This window comes from Schistocerca piceifrons, chromosome 3, assembly GCF_021461385.2.
Source record: "Schistocerca piceifrons isolate TAMUIC-IGC-003096 chromosome 3, iqSchPice1.1, whole genome shotgun sequence".
NCBI lineage: Eukaryota > Metazoa > Arthropoda > Insecta > Orthoptera > Acrididae > Schistocerca > Schistocerca piceifrons.
Genome location: NC_060140.1, coordinates 297978608 through 297992421, shown reverse-complemented (window position 1 = coordinate 297992421; position 13814 = coordinate 297978608).

The following is a 13814-nucleotide window of genomic DNA, read 5'->3' as shown; positions in this document are numbered from 1 at the left end:
TGAGGTCGCTGATAAGGAGTACCTGGCAGTAGGTGGCAGCACAATGCACCTAATATGAAAAACGTATGTTTCTGGGGGTGTCCAGATACTTTTGATCACGTAGTGTAAATGACTAACAATAAAACGTAGATGCTCAACACAGTTCGAATAACACAAACTTATTATTGCATAAGGTACCACCTAAATGGACCATGCAGTTACACAGTGCTCCACTGATTATTTGAGAGGAAGTTGTTGGCTATGGTGATCTTCTGTGGCTACTAAAAAGGCGGTAAATTCATCACGACTTTCGAAGTATAAAAAAATCCGAAAGTTCTCCTGATAACCTAGGATTTTCGTAGTTCAGAGCTAAGCAAGGTATGCCACGAAAAATAAGGCAAATCATTCTACATCTGAGGCCTCTTTCAGCACACAAGATGGGAACAGTTAGCATGGTAGTACCAACTAACTCATGCTACCAAAGACTCTTGCAGTTCGACCGCGAAATCGACCGTTTCTGATCGCGTCAAGCTATTCCGTTACTGAGGGACTACCCACCAGGTTTCACATCGTTACAGTCCTAAGTGCCCTATGCGTGAAACAGACGTACAGTAATTGTTTTAACATGCTAATTTTTTCACAACGTTGTTTTGAAATTACATACATACATTTACCATAGTGACATAAATGGACATAGATCATTTACAAAACATTTATATACATGTTACATCAAAGAACATGGCGATACAGAAAGCAAATTAAACATACGCAGACGAAGGAGTTTTATAAGTGTAGGTGAAATGAATGATACACTCATGCTCATAAATTAAGGATAATGCTGATACATGGTGAAACAACGTTCTGGTGGGCGGTTTGACCTGCGGCGTCGCACGGTGGCTCTGGCAGCATTTGACATACGCAGAGGTGTGTTGGTGCATGTCAGACTACGGTGAAGTGAGTTAGTGTGCAGACGTTTTCAGACGTGCTAACAGTGACTGTGTGATGAAGAACACATATTGATGATGTTATGAGGGTTAGAATACTAGGGCGACTGGAAGCTGGTCAAACACAACAGGTCGTAGCACGGGCCCTCCGTGTGCCACAAACTGTGACCTCAAGATTATGGCAACGATTCGAGCAGAAAAGAAACGTGTCCAGGCGCTACAGTACGAGACGTCCACAGTGTACAACACCACAAGAAGACCGATATATCACCATTAGTGCCCGCAGACGGCCACGGAGTACTGTATATATCCTTGCTCGGGACGTTACCGCAGCCACTGGAACAATTGTCTCCAGATACAGTCACAGACGACTGAGCAGACATGATTTACTCGAACGGAGACCTGCAAGGTGCATTCCACTGACTCCTGCTCACAGAAGAGCCCGTAAAGCCTGATGTCAAGAACACAGTACATGGTCATTGGAACAGTGATTCCAGGTTATGTTCACGGACGAGTCCAGGTGTAGTCAGAACAGTGACTCTCGCCTGGTTTTCATCTGGCGTGAACCAGGAACCAGATACGAATCTAAGTAATGTCCTTGTAAGGGACCTGTATGGAGGTCGTGGTTTGATAGTGTGGGGTGGGATTATGTTTGGTGCACGTACATCTCTGCAAGTCTTTGACAGAGAATCTGTAACAGGTCAGGTGTATCGGGACGTCATTTTGCACCAGTATGTCCGCCTTTTCAGGGGTGCAGTGGGTCCCACCTTCCTCCTGATGGATGATAACGCACGGCCCCACCGAGCTGCCATCGTGGAGGAGTAAATTGAAACGGAAGATATCAGGCGAATGGAGTGGCCTGCCTGTTCTCCAGACCTAAACCCAATCGTGCACGTCTGGGATGCTCTCGGTCGACGTATCGCTGCACGTCTTAAAACCCCTACGACACTTCAGGAGCTTCGACAGGCACTGGTGAAAGAATGGGAAGCTATACCCCAGCAGCTGCTCGACCACCTGATCCAGAGTATGCCAACCCGTTGTGCGGCCTGTGTACGAGTGCATGGTGATCATATCCCATATTGATGACGGGGTACATACGCAGGAAACAGTGGCATTTTGTAGCACATGTGTTTCGGGACGGTTTTCTCAACTTATCATCAATACCGTGGACTTACAGATCTGTGTCGTGTGTGTTCCCTATGTGCCTGTGCTATTAGCTCCAGTTTTGTATAGTGCTACGTTGTGTGGCACCACATTCTGCAATTATCCTTAATTTATGAGCGTGAGTGTAGTTACCCATAGACACTGCAAATACGAGGGTTGGAACTTTAACAGTGGCAACTATTTATTTACAGCTTGTACAAAATAGATACGTGTTTCAATGTTTGGCTGACCTTCGAAGCAGTCACCAGCATTGTGTACAACGCGTTGCCAGCGATGTGGAAGTCGTAGGATACTCTGAGCAGTGTCAGTTGTGTTGGCAGTTCGAGCGGCGCGGTCTATTGTCCGACGAACTTGTAGCAGTTCTGAAGCGAATGCCGTGAAATGTTTCCTTCCGTTTAGAAATCGAGTTGAAGTCACGAGGTCTTAAGACAGGGGGTGCAGTAAGTGATATAGGACTTAACAGCCCCATCAGTCAAACAAATCAGTAACAGCTTGCACTTGTTCTGCAAAGTGATGATCAGGTCCTGCAGAAAGTGTCACCACTGCTGTCTCTATGCTGTTCATTTTTGAAACACAACCTACGACCAGCTTAGAGACACAAGTGGCGACACTATCTGAAGGGCCTGACCATCATGCAGGACAATGCTCGGGCACGTACAGTGCAAGCTGTTACTGATTTGTTTGACTAATGGGGCTGCTAAGTGCTATACCACCTACTGCACTCCCCTGACTTAAGCCCTCGTGAATTCATCTCGATTTCTAAACCGAAGGAAACACTTCACGGCATTCGCTTCAGAACTGCTACATATTCGTCAGGCAATAGACGGCGCCGCTCGAACTGTCAACACAACTGACACTGCTAAGAGTATCCTACGACTTCTACATCGCTGGCAACGGGTCATATACAATGCTGGTGACTACTTTGAAAGTCAGTAAGACTTCGAAACACGTATCTATTTTGTACGAGCTGTACATAAATAGTTGCCACTATTAAAGTTCCAACCCTCGTATATTTCATGCCTAGACAAGGCAGTGACAATAATAATGAAATTTTCTCCCTGTGAGGGAATCACAACAACCGTGCAAGTGCAGGACGCAGACACGCAGTGAAATACGGAAGTTTGTGTCGGTCCTGCAGGCGCTTTAGGGCAGCCTAAGTTGCTACGGTGACCGTTCACGGTAAGCGGGAAATCCGGGTTCGAGTTCCTTTCCGGCACAAATTTTCGCTGTCACTAATCCACTGTGTAGCTGAAGTCAAAATACATTTAATTCACAAGTAAAAATACTCGCTAGCAATCGATATTAGTATCGAATCCACAGTTTTTGGGGACGCTAGTGTCATTCATGACAGTCCCGATGATGCTGCACCCCAGAGGAGGGAAGGGGATATAAAGTGACGTATCGACACTTGTCTGGAATACCTGAAGCAATTTATACCAAGCTTAGTGCACATATCAGCTGCTATTTGCAAAAAGTTGCTGAGACGGTCAGGCATCCCAAGTTGCCCTACAGCTGAGGACGAAGGGGGAATAGAAGGTGTTCAAATCGTTCAAATGGCTCTGAGCACTATGCGACTTAACTTCTGAGGTCATCAGTCGCCTAGAACTTAGAACTAATTAAACCTAACTAACCTAAGGACATCACACCCATCAATGCCCGCGGCAGGATTCGAACCTGCGACCGTAGCGGTCGCTCGGTTCCAGACTGTAGCGCCCAGAACCGCACGGCCACTACGGCCGGCAATAGATGGTGTGACATAAAAGAATAATTCAGGAGCGCCTGCAGCAATTTCAATCAAATTTGATACATACTTACCTCATTGTTTTATAAAAATATTGTGGAAGTAAGGCAACCCTACTGCCCTAGGGGAGAATGAGAGGAGTGACTGTAAAACTGTTTCATAAACAACCTGTTGGTATTTCTTTCCTTTATTTAGTAGCCTTGGAATATTTTAACAGTATTATGTGTAAATTGCGTTGTTAATTGCGTCAATGCAATGAGACAGGGTTGTAGCCTCTCCCAGATGTTATTCAATCTGTATATTGAACAAGCAGTAAAGGAAACAAACGAAAAATTTGGAGTAGGTATTAAAATCCAGGGAGAAGAAATAAAAACTTTGAGGTTCGCCGATGACATTGTAATTCTGTCAGAGACAGCAAAGGACTTGGAAGAGCAGTTGAACGGAATGGACAGTGTCTTGAAAGGAGGATATAAGATGAACATCAACAAAAGCAAAACGAGGATAATGGAATGTAGTCGAATTAAGTCGGGTGATGCTGAGGGAATTCGATTAGGAAATGAGACACTTAAAGTAGTAAACGAGTTTTGCTATTTGGGGAGCAAAATAACTGATGATGGTCGAAGTAGAGAGGGTATAAAATGTAGACTGGCAATGGCAAGGAAAGCGTTTCTGAAGAAGAGAAATTTGTTAACATCGAGCATAGATTTAAGTGTCAGGAAGTCGTTTCTGAAAGTATTTGTATAGAGTGTAGCCATGTATGGAAGTGAAACATGGACAGTAAATAGTTTGGACAAGAAGAGAATAGAAGCTATCGAAATGTGGTGCTACAGAAGAATGTTGAAGATTAGGTGGGTAGATCACGTAACTAATGAGAAGGTATTGAATAGGTTTGGGGAGAAGAGAAGTTTGTGGCACAACTTGACTAGAAGAATGGATCGGTTGGTAGGACATGTCCTGAGGCATCAAGGGATTACAAATTTAACATTGGAGGCCAGCGTGGAGGGTAAAAGTCGTAGAGGGAGACCAAGAGATGAATACACTAAGCAGATTCAGGATGTAGGTTGCAGTAGATACTGGGAGATGAAGGAGCTTGCACAGCATAGATTAGCATGGAGAGCTGCATCAAACCAGTCTCATGACTGAAGACCACAACAACAACAACAACAATTGCGTCAACCAAGTCATGAAAATGAGCACTGCCGCGACCGAAAAACTTTGTCAGCATGTTTTTGGGTCGAAGATCATGCCACACGGCTGCATACCACGATTAGATTTAACGTTCTCTCTGGCGTCGCACAGTGTAAGAATCAGCCAGTGCTCTCAGAATTCACACGGAGCTGTCAGAAAACAATTCGCTAAAGATACATATGAAGTGTCTCAACAAATAGTGTGAAATTTTTGTTTTTGCGACGTAACAATGCGCGCTCGAAGCCACGGGCAAATAGCTAGATAAAGTAGCATAGGTGGGAGAGGAAATGGTCTGATAATGTGATGTACTTCAAAGGTTTCAAATGGAATACATAGCGAGATACATCCTAATATCGTATCGGACCCCTTTTTCCCGGTTTAGTGCAATAACTCGACGTGGTTTGGACTCAAAAAGTCTTTGGAAGTCCCCTGCAGAAATATTGAGAAATACTGACTCTACAGCCGCCCATGGCTTCGAAAGTTTTGTCGGTGCAGGATTCTGTACGTGAACTGAGCTCGCGATTATGTCCCATAAACTTTCGATGGGATTCATGTCGGGCGATCTGAGTGGCCAAATCATTCGCTCGAATTGATCATAACGTTCTTCAAACAAACAGAGAAGAATCGTGGCCTGGTGACACGGTCCACCATTGTTTGCGAACATGAAGTCCATGAAAGGCTGCAAATGTTCTCTAAATATCGGACCGTAACCATTTCCAGTCAATCCAGTTTCACCAGAGGACCTAGTCCATTCCATGTAAACACGTCCCACACCGTTATGGAGCCATCACCAGCTGGCTCAGTGTCCTGTTGACATTGTGGTCCGGCTGACCTCTGTGGCCGAGCGGTTCTAGGCGCTTCAGTCCAGAACCGCGCTGCTGCTACGGCCGCAGGTTCGAATTCTGCTTCGGGCATGGATGTGTGCGATGTCCTTCGTTTAGTTAGGTTTAAGTAGTTCTAAGTCTAGGTGACTGATGACCTCAGATGTTAAGTCCCATAGTGCTTAGAGTCATTTGAACCATTTGAACAATTGTGGTCCATTGCTTCGTGAGATCTGCATTACATTCGAATCTTGTCATCATCTCTTACCGACTGAAATCGGGACTCATCTGCTCAGGCCACGATTTTTCAGTCGTCTAGGGTCCAACCGATATGGTTAAGCCCCCAGGAGGGGCTCTACAGGCGATGTTGTGCTGTTTACAAAGACACTCCCTACGGTCGGCTGGCCATTAACGTCAAATTTCGACGCACACGCCGCTGCTCTCGGTCGTTAAGTGAAGACGTTATCTATGGTGAGAGGTAATGCCTAAAATATGTTGTTCTCGGCGCACTCTTGTCGTTGTGGATCTCGAAATAATTGAATTCCCTAATGCTTTTCGAAATTGAGTGTCCCACGCATCCAGCTCCAGCTACCATTCCGCGTCCAAAGTCTGTTAATTACCGTCGTGAGGCCATAGCCACATCGGAAACCTTTCTGCGTGAATCATCTGAGTACAAATGACATCTCCGCCAATGCACTGCCCTTTTATACCTTGGGTACGCGATACTACCATCGTCTACATACGTGCGTACCGCCGGCCGATGTAGCCGAGCGGTTCTACGAGCTTCAGTCCTGAACCGCGCTGCTGCTACAGTCGCATGTTCGAATCGTGCCTCGGGCATGGATGTGTGTGATGCCAAAAAGCTCAAATGGCTCTGAGCGCTATGGGACTTAACATCTTAGGTCATCAGTTCCCTAGAACTTAGAACTAATTAAACCTAACTAACCTAAGGACATCACACACATCCATGTCCGAGGCAGGATTCGAACCTGCGACCGTAGCGGTCGCGCGGTGCCAGACTGAAGCGCCTAGAGCCGCTCGGCCACATACGCCGACGTGTGATGTCCTTAGGCTAGTTAGGTTTATGTCGTTCTAAGTCTTGGGGACTGATGACCTCAGATGTTAAGTCCCATTGTGCTCAGAATCATTTCGTGGTTACCGCTGTCCCATGACTTTTGTCACCTCAGTGTATCCTTCGTAATTTTGCCCTAAAGCTGAAACTGAATGACTTTTGCAAATGTATTGTTTCACTTGCTATAACGTTTTGCACACTTCCTTAACTGCGATACACAATAAATAAGCGGCAATTATCAACGACACTATGGAAATGAGCATTTGGCGTCATTGGCCGGGAGGCCTCCTTGGTGCAGGTCTTATTACATTCGACGCCACATTGGGCGACCTGCACGCCGGATGGGGATGAAATGGTGATGAAGACAATACAACACCCAGTCCCTGAGTGGAGAAAACCCCGACCCAACCGGTAATCGAACCCGGGCCCCTTAGGACGAACGACACTATTAACATTTGTAACTGGGGAGGAACAATAGCAGCGCTACGCTAAAAATGTTGTGAATACCCAGCAGTAAGGTTTTTTCTCATTTATATCTCCCACCGTATTTACAAAGTTTTTCAGCCGTTCTGAAACAACGAAATTCCTTCACTTTCAATTCTGCTACTGTTATAAATTTTATTAAAAGTTATAACAGTGGTTGCAACTAGTGTGTCACGACTGACGAATTTCAGTATGAGAAACCATTTTCAAATGATATCTCTTTACTGAACATTAGTATCAATTTAAAATGCCCTGCCGGCCGGAGTCGCCGAGCGGTTCTAGGCGCTACAGTCTGGAACCGCGCGACCGCTACGGTCGCAGGTTCAAATCATGCCTTGGGCATGGATGTGTGTGATGTCCTTAGGTTAGTTAGGTTTAAGTAGCTCTAAGTTCTAGGGTACTGATGACCTCAGCAGTTAAGTCCCATAGTGCTCAGAGCCATTTGAACCATTTTTAAAATGCGCTGAAGGGTCGAAGCTCATGAAGTACAAATAAAGAAAAAAAACCGCTGTACCATTTACATGAAGTTCTTGCAGTGGCAACCCATAAACATGACTAGATGTATTTCTAGCCTCTCTTATATCACAGTATAACTAAAACTGAGGTCTTTAAACATTGCAGAAGAACTTGAGAGAAATTAGTGCGGACGACAGTGGTGTTGTGAGTCCATAGTGATATTGTGAAAAACAGAACACAATAATAGCAATATGTAAGGGTTAAAGAAAAGAAGCAAAAGTCGGTGAAACTGCGAACAGTGTCGTACCCACGGAAAGTTAGAAAAAAGTAAGGAAATAGAAACATAGAAAATTAGCTAATTGTACACGTTTAAAATATAAATACGTTATGAGATGAGAAACACATGTGGCAATCTCTGCTAAAGAATCTGTAACTCGTCACTTTTCTTAAGTACGCACTGGTATCGAGTTTTCTATTAACGAATTACAAGCAAAATTCGTTACACAATGCGAAATGCGTAATTTGTTTTGGTCACCACATTTTTTGCGCTAAACTAAGTACAACTTGGAAACAGTAGTGTTGAGTGATAATTATATCTTCGAAAGAAGTTATCTCAGCAGAGACAGTGATATAGAGTTCTTTTCGTCTTATCCGACAACAGTGACCTTAACTGATAGTGAGTGCGCCTTTTTCGATTCGGAGTACCGGTGTGTTAACAAGTTTATCACTTATGTGAAGCAGCTAAAAATACTCCACAGAGATAACTGATTGTTATGTACTCATCTGATTGTTAGAGGACCTTGATAAATTTTACCTTTCATCGCCTGACACAATCTTAACGATCAAGACTGCACTAGTAATAGAAGATAACGAGAAACATTAGGCATTAAAATTTCAGCGTATGGCGACGCCGACACGGTAATTAGTGGAGCTGTATTGACGCTAGACATACTTGCACAATGTGTTGCTCGCACGTTGTGTGACATCAAGCTAAGCATGTATAATGACAGGAAAAATGCTTCAGCATCAAAGATGTTTGACGGTTTCTCACACAGGACATTCGGAAGTAGGAATGCTGGGCAAAATGCTAGTGAGCTGGTAGCTCAAGGTGTGAACCCCCAAGATGCAGCTTCTTTAATGGACAACTGTAAATGCGAGTTCGGTTGACAGTCTATGTTCACCCGCGATATTTTCGCGCTTGAGACTATTTCAGGACCCAACGTGTTTTTAAGAGATCTGTGTATTACTGTGAAGAGCACAGCTTGGCGTGGGCCGCAAAATCCAGCTGAACTTTGAGACGAGTTTCTAAGGCTATATGAAATATTGTGTGCTTCTGAATCGTGTTCGAATGAATTTCTTCGAGGAACATAACGTTTCTTCCCCATTTCCAAAGGACTTCTTGAAGCTGTATTGTAGCTTTTATAAAGGTTCGTTTCACACCGTGGCTCGCTAATGGCTAAAGCAAAATATTGTTTTTACATGAAGTCGCGGAGAAGTGTGACGCCACATGGCTTCAAAACGCGAGACCAAATGGCTGTTTTCAGATTGCTGTCTTCAACAATTATTGTTATCTCCCGGCGGTAGGAGACTGGTACACATCTTTTTATGCAGTGGTGGTGAAAGTTTACGTCTTGCTTTTGCTAACGGTCTTCCACAGGAATCGATGTGTGGGGCGGTTTTTGGACGTTCATGTTGCACATTTCTCATAATTTAGGTGTTGTAATCAAAGTTTATGCTGGCAGCATACTGATTGTCACAGCTGGAACGTAACATGTTTTTCTGGAAGCAACGCAAATTAAGTGGTTGCTGAGATGCAAACTACAAATTTCAGAAAATATGTACACCACCTGCTCCTGAGAGCCAGCTTCTCCAGTTCTTCTCAAGCTTTCGGAATCTTAGAAAATTGGGAAGCATTAGACTCTAGCAATGAGTTATGTAAGTATTTGACCACATTGTTAGATAATAACTGGATAAAAATTAATAATAATAGTTGGATAATAATACACAGAAGAATGGAAAAAAATGAGGATCTGATAGATGACGATCAGTTTGGCTTTAGAAAAATTAAAGGCACCAGACAGTCAGTTCTGACATTACTATTGATAATGGAAGCAAGAGTGAAGAAAAATCAAGTAACGTTCATAGGATTGGTCGACCTGGAAAAAGCAATCGACAGCTTCAAATGGTGCAAGATGTTCGAAAAACTGAGAAAAAGATAAGATTGGAAGACCAAGATCAAAGTGCTCAGATTAGAAAAGGTGTAAGATAGGGGTGTAGTCTTTCGCCCCTACTGTTCGATCCATTCACTGAAGAAGCAATGGCGGAAATAAAAGAAAGGTTCAAGAGTGGAATTAAAATTGAAGGTGGTAGGAAATAATGACAAGAGTCGCTGATGATATTGCAATCCTCAGTCAAAGAGAAGAGGAATTACTGTTGCCGTTGAACGGAATGAACAGTCTAACGAGCAAAGAAAATGGACTGAGAGTAAATCGAAGAAAGATTAAAGTAATGAGAAATAGCAGTAAGGAGAACAGCGATCACAAAGGAGATCTAGTTAAGGGATTCTGCTACCTAGGCAACAAAATAACACACGACGGACGGAGCAAGGAGGACACAAAAAGCATACTAGCACTGGCAAGAAAAGGGAATTTCTGGTCAAGAGATATCTACTAATACCATACATGGGCCTTAAATTGAGGAAGCATTGTGTGGTAGTGAGACGTGGACTGTGGGAAACTGGAACAGAAGAGAATCGAAGCCTTTGAGATATGTTGCTACAGAATGGTGTCGGAATTATGTGTATTGATAAGAAACAATGAGGAGTTTCTCAGCAGAATCGTCGAGGGAAGGAACATATAGAAAACACTGACAAGAAGAAGCGACAAGATAATATGGTGGGACCTGCAGAGGGTGAAAACTGTAGAGGAAGACAGGGATTACAATACATCCAGCAAATAATTGAGGACGTAGGCTGCAAGTGCTACTCTGAGATGAAGAGATTGTCACAGGGGAAGAATTCGTGATGGGCTGCATCAAATCAGTCAGAACATTGATGATTCTCTGTATAATTACTACGACCTGCACCCATTTGATCTTGATTATTGTGTTCAATCCCGGACTCACTCAACAATTTTTTCTCCCAAACTTGCTCCCGCTACGAAATTGACTACAGTCTGTTGCCACAGGACTTGTCCCATCAACGGAGCCTTTCTTTTAGTCGACTTATACCTTAAATTTATTTTCTCTCCTCTTCAATATACTACCTCTTCATTAGTTAGTCATTCGTCTAATCTTCAGCATTGTTTGTACCACAACATTTAGAAAGTTATGACGTTCGTGGGTTGCTGTATTTAATGAATCACGCAAGGGGATCCAGGTACTATATAACGTTTTTGCTGTTTCTTTTGCTGTCCGAGACAAGTGTAAGAAGAGTTAGCGTTACATCACTGTTGATTCTAGTATAATCGAAGCTTATTATTCTTCCTGTTATCTTTGATATATTCTTTCACTTTAATCAAGAATTATCAGCTCTTTGTTCTCTGTATGAAAAATGTCAGTGCATAACAGGAATCTTATAACTGTTTTTATTATTTTTTGACTGCGTTTTTGATGAACTGAATTTAACTGCAAAAGAATGTTCCTTATGGTTTCTACGATGTGCGAACAACATTTATGTAATCAAACATTTTGAGGCTCGTCCCCTTTATCTACAAAATTCTAACTCTTGTAAAGCAATTAATCTGTCTTTTTTTTTAACGTTGTGATGACATGGCGCTGTGATGGGTTGCAGCGTTTCAATCCGTATGTAAATAATTTTTGTAATTGTATTAGATTGAAAATCATAAATTGTAAAATCACTTCCTTTTATTATTTTCATTCAGGTTTTAATTGTTGTGACGCCAACTGTTACCAGCCACTGTTTACCTAACTGCACCCTACTTGTCACTCAGTCAGTCAACGCCCGTTCTCTCTTAAAGTCTCCCCATACCGTTTACCACCGTCAATTATCTCATTCGTTCAAATCGACCTAAGCACTTCTTACCCATCGCGGTCTATTTTCCGAGTTACGCTGCTGACAGCGTCCAGACGCTATCGACACTGCTTGCCACATATTGCGCAATTTGTGTTCATATGACCTAACGAGATATTAATACTTTCTCAATTGTTTTTCTGATTGGTGCATTGTTGCGACTATAGGTCGACTTCTACCTAGTCTGGGGTCTGATTTCAGATCTGGTTTACATCTTACTTTGCATACAGAAAGTTCGAATTTTTTTCAGTGTGTGAAATATAACGTGACACTGGAGTAACCATAAATTCCGACACGGTACAAACTTTCTTTCTATTGTCTTGTTCTCTGAACTGTTTATTTCCCGCATTTCACTTCCAAGCAAGGCCACAGTCCACACAAATACCTTCAGAAATGGCTTCCTAACACTTATATTTGTATTAGATATTAATATATTTCTCTTTGTCAGAAGTACTTTTCATACTGTAGCCAGTCTGCATTTTGTATCCTTTATAATTTGGTGATCATCAGTTATTTTACTGCCCAAATAGCAAACGTAATCTATTACGTTTTAGTGCCTGACTACAATTTCCTTTTACCTTATTTAATTCGGTTGCTCTTGCTGATGTTCATTTTATAACCTAGTACCTAAAACTGTCGGAATTCAGTCTCCAGATATCTTTCCTTCATTTCCATATCACTGTACTTATGAATTATGAAGGGGTGCTGAAAAATAATGCCTCTATATTAGTTATGTGAAACCTCTCCAAGCATTATGCTTCGTGTCTACATCCGTTCTCTGAAAACATCCACAAAGTGTATGGGGTAAGGGTTCATAGTCTAGAAATAATATTTTGTCGTTCCTCGTATTTCGTTCACGGATGATACCGGGTAAGAACGAATGTAAGCACGTCATACTAAAATCCTGAATTTCTCTAATTTTTTCGACATCATTATTGTGCGAAATATGAGATGAGTGGGAAAAGTAATGAGACTGATTTTGTATCTGCCATAACTTTTTATTTTTTTCAAAGAACAGTATTGTTCTCTCCAAAGCAGTTCCTTTCTGCAGCTACAAACCGGCGAAGTCGTTCCCATTCTTGATAGCAGCGCTGAAAGGCTTCAGCTTGGTAGGGCCTTTAACATATCGGTCAGATCCTTTTGAATGTTCTTCAGAATCCCATAATAACGCCCTTTCAATAAACTTTTCGGTATTGGGAAAAGAAAAACTCACAAGGACTCAGGTCATGTGAATAGGTGTCTGTGGAACAACAGCAATGCCTTTTGAAGTCAATAATTTCGTGATGGTTGTGTGACTGGGGCGTTGTTACGATGCAGCATCCACTTGTGTGCTGTGTCCAGTGTCATTCGATTCACCCTTTTCGCTGAGCCTTTCATGGACATCTTTTTAAACCCTGGTTGACGGTTTGTCCTGTAGGAACAGTCTTACAAGAGTACGCACACGTTCGACGTTGTTGTCGGTTATTGAATTTGAAGGCCTCCCTGAGCAAGGTTCATCTTAAAGGTGTTATTTGTGCCAGCAAATTGATATTAAATGTTCCCCATAGGCCTGTTTCAACTTATTAAAGATCACACTCGAGTATTTCCGAAGTTTGAAACAAAACTTGATGGAATTACGTTGCTCTAAATTTCTGTATTCCGTTCCTGTTACGCACGAAAGAAGAAAACAACTACACTGATGATGCTCACCTATTGACTGTACGGAGCTGAAACTCGGACTGTGCATCTGGAAGGAATGAACAAACCGGTCTTCAAGAGATAAACAACACAACGTAGCCAGGTCGCTCGCAGTGTTGACAGTGTCAACCTGTCTCAAACACCTTGGCGTGCGTACGTGAGCGTGCGTGTGTGTGTGTGTGTGTGTGTGTGTGTGTGTGTGTGTGTGTGTGTCCTCCACATCCCATCCTAAACCACTGGACAGATTTTAGGGAAACCT